This window comes from Schistosoma mansoni, chromosome 3 (assembly GCF_000237925.1).
Source record: "Schistosoma mansoni strain Puerto Rico chromosome 3, complete genome".
Taxonomy (NCBI): Eukaryota; Metazoa; Platyhelminthes; class Trematoda; order Strigeidida; family Schistosomatidae; genus Schistosoma; species Schistosoma mansoni.
Window position 1 is genome coordinate 3,972,593 of NC_031497.1, and position 8,021 is coordinate 3,980,613.

The following is an 8,021-nucleotide window of genomic DNA, read 5'->3' on the forward strand; positions in this document are numbered from 1 at the left end:
GTATGTCGTATTTTACGATCATACTTTTTCTTTTGTATATGTTGAGGCTTACTGATGCAGAGGCTGCTGCTACACTAGTTATCTTCATCTGCATTTGTTCAAGTATATGGGATAGAATTTTTGGCATATATATATATATCATTCGTGCATAATGCATTAAACATTTATAAAGTGTTTAAACAAAATGGAATATAATAATAAATAGAATAAATATATACTTACATAATAGTTATGCTATTAATAATAGACAGCTGTACTTGTATACACAATAGAATATAAAAAATATATAAATAACATAGTGATAATTAACAGATGTTTATATAAAAGTGTGAAATTAATTAGTAGTTACTAAGGGATATATTATTCAATAACGCTTTTCTTTCTTTTTCTTTTTTTTCTTTTTCTTCAAAAAAAAGAAAACTTAATCAACTGTTGTCTCATTTGATGATGTAATTTATATATATAGGTATGTAAAGATTGTTTAATACATATAAAATATTCATTAAATATATAAAAAAAACATGAACATTAATGAAAATTTAAATAATCTTCTTAATTCATTAAGTAGTATCTAAATAAAGTTTCTTTTTTGTTTTTTTTAATGAAATGAGTTCATTACATTATTTTTTTTCCTTTTTTATTTCATGTAACAATTGAATTCTACAAAAAAATCATACAGAAATGATTTTATATAGTTGAGATCATGAGTCAATTGAAACTAGACCACCATGGAAAACTTGGAAGCACTGCTTGACGGCATTTTCGTCTTATTGTGGGACTCCTCAGCAGTGCGCATACACGATCCCGCCTAGCGAGATTCGAACCCACGACCTACCAGTCTCGCGCCAGAGCACTTATTTTGTTTTATTTTCTATCAAAATGTTTGTGTTTCTTTAAATTAAAAAAATTACATAATTTGATGAAAACAGTTTAAATTTACGGATACAGTGAGAAAATCACCCAACTGCATCACAAGGCAAGTCCTCACATGGAATCTTAAAGGTTAAAGGAGATAAGGAAGACCAAAGAACACATTACGCCGAGAAATCGAGACAGATATGCGAAGAATGAAGAACAACTGGATAGAACTAGAAAGGAAGGCCCAGGACAGAATGGATTGGAGAATGCTGGTTGGCGGCCTATGCTCCATTGAGAGTAACAGAGGTAAGTAAGTAAATTGAATTTACAATCAAACTGTAGATTAAAAAACGAAAAGAAACAAATAAACAATTAAACAAATATCAAACTTCTTTTTGACTTAATGTAAATAATTAGTTAATATATTAACAAGGATTATAATTTCTATGGTTTACTTCTAATATTCTTCTAGGAAAATGTGTCATTTAACAGACAATGTTTTGGTGATTATTTAATAAAATGTACAAATAATAGTTTTATCTATCATAATTGAAAGCCTTAAACATAATTGATAGTTGCAGTCCTTTTTGACATAAACTTAATTATGTCATTTTATTAACAATTTGCTAAGACACTGTCTGCTTGAATATATGAGCTACCTATTCCTGTCATCTAGATATCACAACAAGCTATCTGTTTCTTGTTTGTTCTGAAACATCATTATGTCAAATAATTGGATAACCTAATTAAATGCGTTTATGAAAGTTTATGACTTTTTACTGTATAAGTTACAAAAGTGTCCAATCAAAGACATCGTGATGACTGACAATATGTATTGAAAAAGAATGAGCATTATTCAGATTTGGATTCTTGAACTGCTAACAAGTAACTGCTGATCACTCAATATTTATCATCACAATTGATAGACAAATAAGAAACGGAAATTTGTTGAAATACTTTGTGCTGAGAATTCTATGTTGTATCAAAAAATATAATGTTGAATAAATCCATCAATAATAGTAACAACAATGTGGAACCAATTTAAAGCGAAGATGTAGTAACAACTTGAAGTAATAATATCTGTAATTTTATATTCAACAAAAAGTGGCTATTTTTATATACAGTTGAAATCATGAGTCAATTGAAGCTAGACCACTGTGGAAAACGTGGAAACACTGGACGGCCGTTTCGTCCTTTTGTGGGACTCCTCAGCAGTGTGTATCCACGATCCCGCCTCGCGAGATAAAAACCCACGACCTACCAGTTTCACACCAGAGCACTTGATCGATAGACCACTGAGCCGGCATCCATCGGTGTTAGTGTCTAACTTCAACCAGTGGTTATAATCAACTTCACTATTCTCTTCTACTTTTTTTTCTATTTGTTAACACATATGCAATATATCTTAATTTATGAAATTCTGTTTAGATTTCATCATAATATACGAATGTTTTCAATGTCATAAATTCTCATAACTGTCAACAGTTGACGTGATTCTTATACATTTAAAACTGGGTTTTTTTCATTTAAAACTTCACTTACGCTTTCGTACATGAATAAACTAATTGTGCTACTTGACACTGTTTCTTTAACATCAATTTTAGTCTGCTTATCAACTAGTATTGATACATAAAACCATATTTATTTTCTTCAGTAAACAAACGTAAACCACCAAATCTTGTGCTAAACAAATCAATGTACAATTTGGATTAGAAAACAAGTTTTTGTCTGACTATAAATATTGATTCATGCTTGGCTAAATTGAGTTGGCACATAAGCCTTCTCCCCCGCGCATCATTTATTCTCGCTACCCTTTCTTCTTCGTTCCCTTCGCTCCATCTCTTTGATTGTCTGTTCAGATCAACGATTGCATGAAATATACTCAATTAAACTTCATTATAGTATTTGACTCATTTCATTACATTATTCACTAACGCGAGTTTAATTAAGGATTATATACGAGGGTAGACAGGATACATATTTCGACAGTAATCATTCAGATAACAATCATTTATCCGATCCAATTGGAGTCAGATATAAAGCCATTAAAAATCAGAAAAGTTTTGACGTGAAATTTCAATGACTATTCAATCTAACTGATTTGTATATCATTTTATTCTCTGTTTAATTTATTACTCTTTGTAAACCCTATCGACCATTTTTTTCGATGAATGTTTGATAACTTATGAGAAAAGTAATCAAACTTGGAAGTTTTTCTAATTCTTAAGTGTTTTTATTATTCTTGATTATTACACCTTTTTTAAGTGGAACCGATGAAGTTATTTTGTAAGATCCCTACTAACTACTTTTAAAATCTTACAATCAAAAGTAATATAATGACTTAATATATGAGAAAACTAATTAATTCATTGACAATTCGAAAGTGTATTAAAAATGTACCTTTAAATACAATTTTGTTTTAATTCTGAGGTAAGAAAAAACAAAAATTTATGTAGATCTTAGCACTGTGTTAAATTAATGATGTATCAAACCGTATCAGCAGCCTAGCGTCCTTATTGGTCCTTTTTTCCCTCTAGACCTGCCAGATGAGTTCAGAAGACCAATAACAGCTTCCACTATGCGAATCATTTATTTCAAATACACCTGGTTTATATACAAGCCAAACGGACCATATCACACCATAAAATAAGAAATAACATTTGTACAAGATCATGCCAAAAAGTGGCTGTGATCGTGGGAGACTGTAATTAATAAACTGAGTATAATTTAAGAATAGTAAATCGTATCATAATGGTCTGTAGTTAAAATAAAGCTTATAATAAGAGGAATGTAGATATACATAATCTAGTTACTGAATATTTACACAATAAAAATATACGTATAATATCAGTCTATAGATAGCTCTCAGAAGTTACATATAATTTAGTTCTTACTAGGATATAACACCATATATATCACCACAAGTTATAAGGAGAAACGGGAAAACATGAAGGAATTATTTCAGTTTCTACATATAATAAATTTAAGAAAAAAGAACTAAGAGACAAGACTGTACAACAACAACTGCGCTCATTTTTAACCAGTTGCAATATATAATTTTGTGAGACAAAAAAACAGAATTACAACTGGATTTTTCTTAGTGTCTACAAGGTTGTCCTTTCTCTTAGATGTAAAAACATTGAACTGTCAAAGAAGAATGAATAATAAGAAGGAAACTCGGAATAAGAAAAATGCATAAGTACTCTATTTCTCTTGCCGTAGGCGTGATAGATGATCTATAACTGAATTTGATTGAATGAACTTACACATGAATAATATGACAAGTGTGGAAAGAAATACACATATGTAGAGATACCAAAGTATCCATAAAGACAAATCTAAATATTTGTGATTATTAGCACACATCACTCGTGGAATTGCAAATAACTAAACATAAAAGTCTAAATGTTTTTTTACCCAAAAATGAACATTCAAAAATTAGTAGTGACAACTTTGTTACAATTAATTACATAGTTTAGAAATGATTGCTCCCCACTTATATGTATGTACATGAAAGGAAACGGAAAAGAGGAAGACAAAAGAACAAACTGTTCTGAGAGTTGTAAGCAGACCTGAAAAAAGATGAATATAAACTGCAGAGGATTCTACATAACAGAGTTGGATGGAGAATGCTGGTGGGCGGCCTATGCTCCCTCACGAGGAGTAACAGACGTTGTACGTGAGTAAGTTGACTACACTCACTTGACTCATCGATGCCGATGGCATAGAAATCTGTTCATTTACTATGTGACATCACTTTTATTCTTTATGATATTTATCACTATTCAGTGTCCTGCTTGAATAAGTTATTCTAAAAAATACATAGAAATAGTATAAAAGTTGATTAAATGAAATTTTTTATGGTGGTCATAAAATCTAATAGTTTATCCACATCTTAAACTTAACAAACAGAAAACATATTATGATATACAAACAGATTAACTGAATAGCATACATTCCAGATATCACAATGTATTGTTTTCAAAATAATAATAAATATATAAACAAAAGATCTATGATATTTAAGATACTACTTAAAAGTAAAGTAAACATGTTTTAAATAAACAATAAAAAGTTGAATACTTTGAAAGAACAAAAAATAAATAGAATAAGAATAAGACAGATGGATTTGATATTAATTGAGAAATAAATTGAATGAATTATTTATTGTTATTATTATTTTCTTTTTATTGTTTTCAACTTTTGTAATAGAAAATATTCTAACTGGATATGGAGTAAATAAGGTTTACATAAACTAGTTAAGTTACTGAAACCAAGAAACTTTATTTTTGAAGAGAGTGTTATTATGTGTAACGAGAAAATGAAAATTACAAAAGCTGAATTCAGGCAATCATAAACATTTGTATCTAAGAATTATAACAATTATGATTGATTTTATTTATCAGAAGGGGTTTTGTGGAGATTTCAATATTTTCATAGTTGAAAGCATGAGTCAATTGAAGCTAGGCCACCAAGGAAAACCTGGATGTACTGGACGGCCGCTTCGTCCTATTGTGGGACTCCTCAGAGAAGCGCATCCACGATCTCGCCTCGCGAGATTCGAACCCAGGACCTATCAGTCTCGCACGCGAGCGCTTAACCACTGGACCATTAAGCTGGTCGGCATCCAACGGTGTGAATGTCTAACTTTCAGGTTTTCCATGATGGTCTAGCTTCAATTGACTCATGATTTCAACTATCCAAATCTTCTCTGTTATTAAAAATTACAGTGATTAATCTCATGAAATAGTCTCTTAGTGATCTGGATTATGGGGATGAATGTTTTGTTTAATGATAATATCGGTAAAATACAAATATTCTATATCTTTTAGTATGACAATTTGAAAATATTCAAGACATCCTTATCCTTTCCTTCATCCAAAATTAAAGTTTGATGACTGATCTGGTTAAATGTTTTCTCTAGTCATAACTAAATCGTTACATGAATGCATTCTATCAAGTGGTTTTGTAGTTTAAGTTACCAGTTGATATGAGATACAGTACTGAAAAAATTTAAAAAGTATGGTTTACCTCTGAAATAAATATTTTATTAGATATGAAGTGAAATGTTAAATGATTACTTGTGCATAAAGAAGTTACTAAAAAGTCATTAAATATCCTTTCATAATTAATTCGTTGACCCTAGCAGTCACATGCTGTATCATTCAATGAGAAGCTTGTTTTTTGCATCTTAGACTTCATCAAAAGAATTCAAGTATGAAAGACTTCCATATTATAATAATCTTAGTAATTTACGAATTAATTGTTTAAAATGAACCAAAACTTCTGATCATAATTACTTCACTGAAACCATTGACGAAATTGATAGACATGAAAAAGTGACTTTCTTGAAGATTAAGTTGCTTGAACTTGTGGACGGAAGACCGGATCGTCATTATTTTGTTTTACACAAGTGAAGAAAATATCATCTCTGATTCATTATTGAATAAGTATAGTTTAAAGCACTTGAAAGCATTATGTTAAATGACTAAGTCATTTCACTCTAGTGATTCCTACCATGATATATTTCGCACATATCATTTTGTTCTTCCAATATCGATCCTAAACACTTCTTTAATGGTCGTATCCATACTACTCTTAATTTATTTTAGCTCTATCATTTTCATTTAAAATAGTGTTATTACGTAATTAGTAATTTTAATGAATCTATTACGAGATTTTAAAAGTAAATTACATAAGGGGACATGAGAACAGAACTTACATAAATGAACTGAATTATAAACAGACGTCGTATAAATATTTAAATGTAAATAAGATAATTATTATACCAACATATAACCTTCTGAAACGACATAATGAACTTAGCAAAAAACATATGGTGGGTAGAGCAAATAAAACAATGTTATAATACTTTGCAATTTTTATTAATTATTCTAATATACATGACTTCGTTCATAAAAAGCCTATACACTGTACTTTATAGAGATTGAAACGATATAGCAACTGATTTCTTTGTTCAAAGTTTTACCAACAGTTTTTTTTCATTACATAATCTGAGTTAGAAATCAAAATTCTCTACATTATATGTGATTATTAAGTTAGTTATTGAATGAAATTAAATTGGTTACATTTGCCAATCAATGTTTCATAACGACATCATCTGTATTTTATTGATTCTCTCAATTATATAAGTTCACCATTGTAACTGTTTTAAAAATTGATCAATCCAAAGACTTTTTTTTACTTGAGGAATCTATAAAAACTGTGATCAAATCTCAACACTTTTAATATTGATGAATTCTAAATTGGAAGTTTCCTTTTAACAGTTTTAAATTTAACATTTAACACAATAAATTTCAAGTAATTTATGTACATCAAGTTTGTGATATCTTTTGTATAACCAAAATGTTATTCTTCTTGCAACAAGTAATTTTAACTATTTACAATATCACTATTAACTGTTATTCATATTTCTAACTATTGAATAATTTTTTCTGGTTAGCGTAATCAGGAAGAAGCGCTGAAAGTGGATAGGACACACATTGAGGAAATCACCCAACTGCGTCACAAGACAAGCCCTCACATAGAATCCTGAAGGCCAAAGGAAAAGAGAGAAACCAAAGAACACATTACGGCGAGAAATGGAGACAGACATGAGAAGAATGAACAAAAATTGGATAGAACTAGAAAGGAAGGCCCAGGACATATTAGGTTGGGGAATGCTGATCAGCGGCCTATGCTCCATTGAGAGTAACAGGCGTAAGTGAAAGTAATCAGTTTTGAACTATTGAATGATTCGATCTCACTTTGCCCTTTGCAATTATTTTCTAACATATTTTACAAATTTGCTTTAAACAAGATAGGGAAAACAATCGTTTATGGACGACGTTTGTATGATGCTAAAGTGACCTTGAGAATATTCACCTACTAATTAGGACTAAATGAGAGTTACAAAGCAGTACGAGGAATTAGAATTATGTTTTACAATTGATAGTTAAGTATAAGAACTAGATTTAAGGTTTTCATCACAAACCGACATTAGCTAAAATGTCAAAATGCTAATTAATCAAATGTATGAATGAATGTTGTGTCAAAATCCAAGACTTGTTATCTTATATCTGATTGGTTTGTCTTACTACAAAATCTTATTTTAATGAATTCACTAATAAACGTTATTCTCAAATATACTAATAAGCGAAATA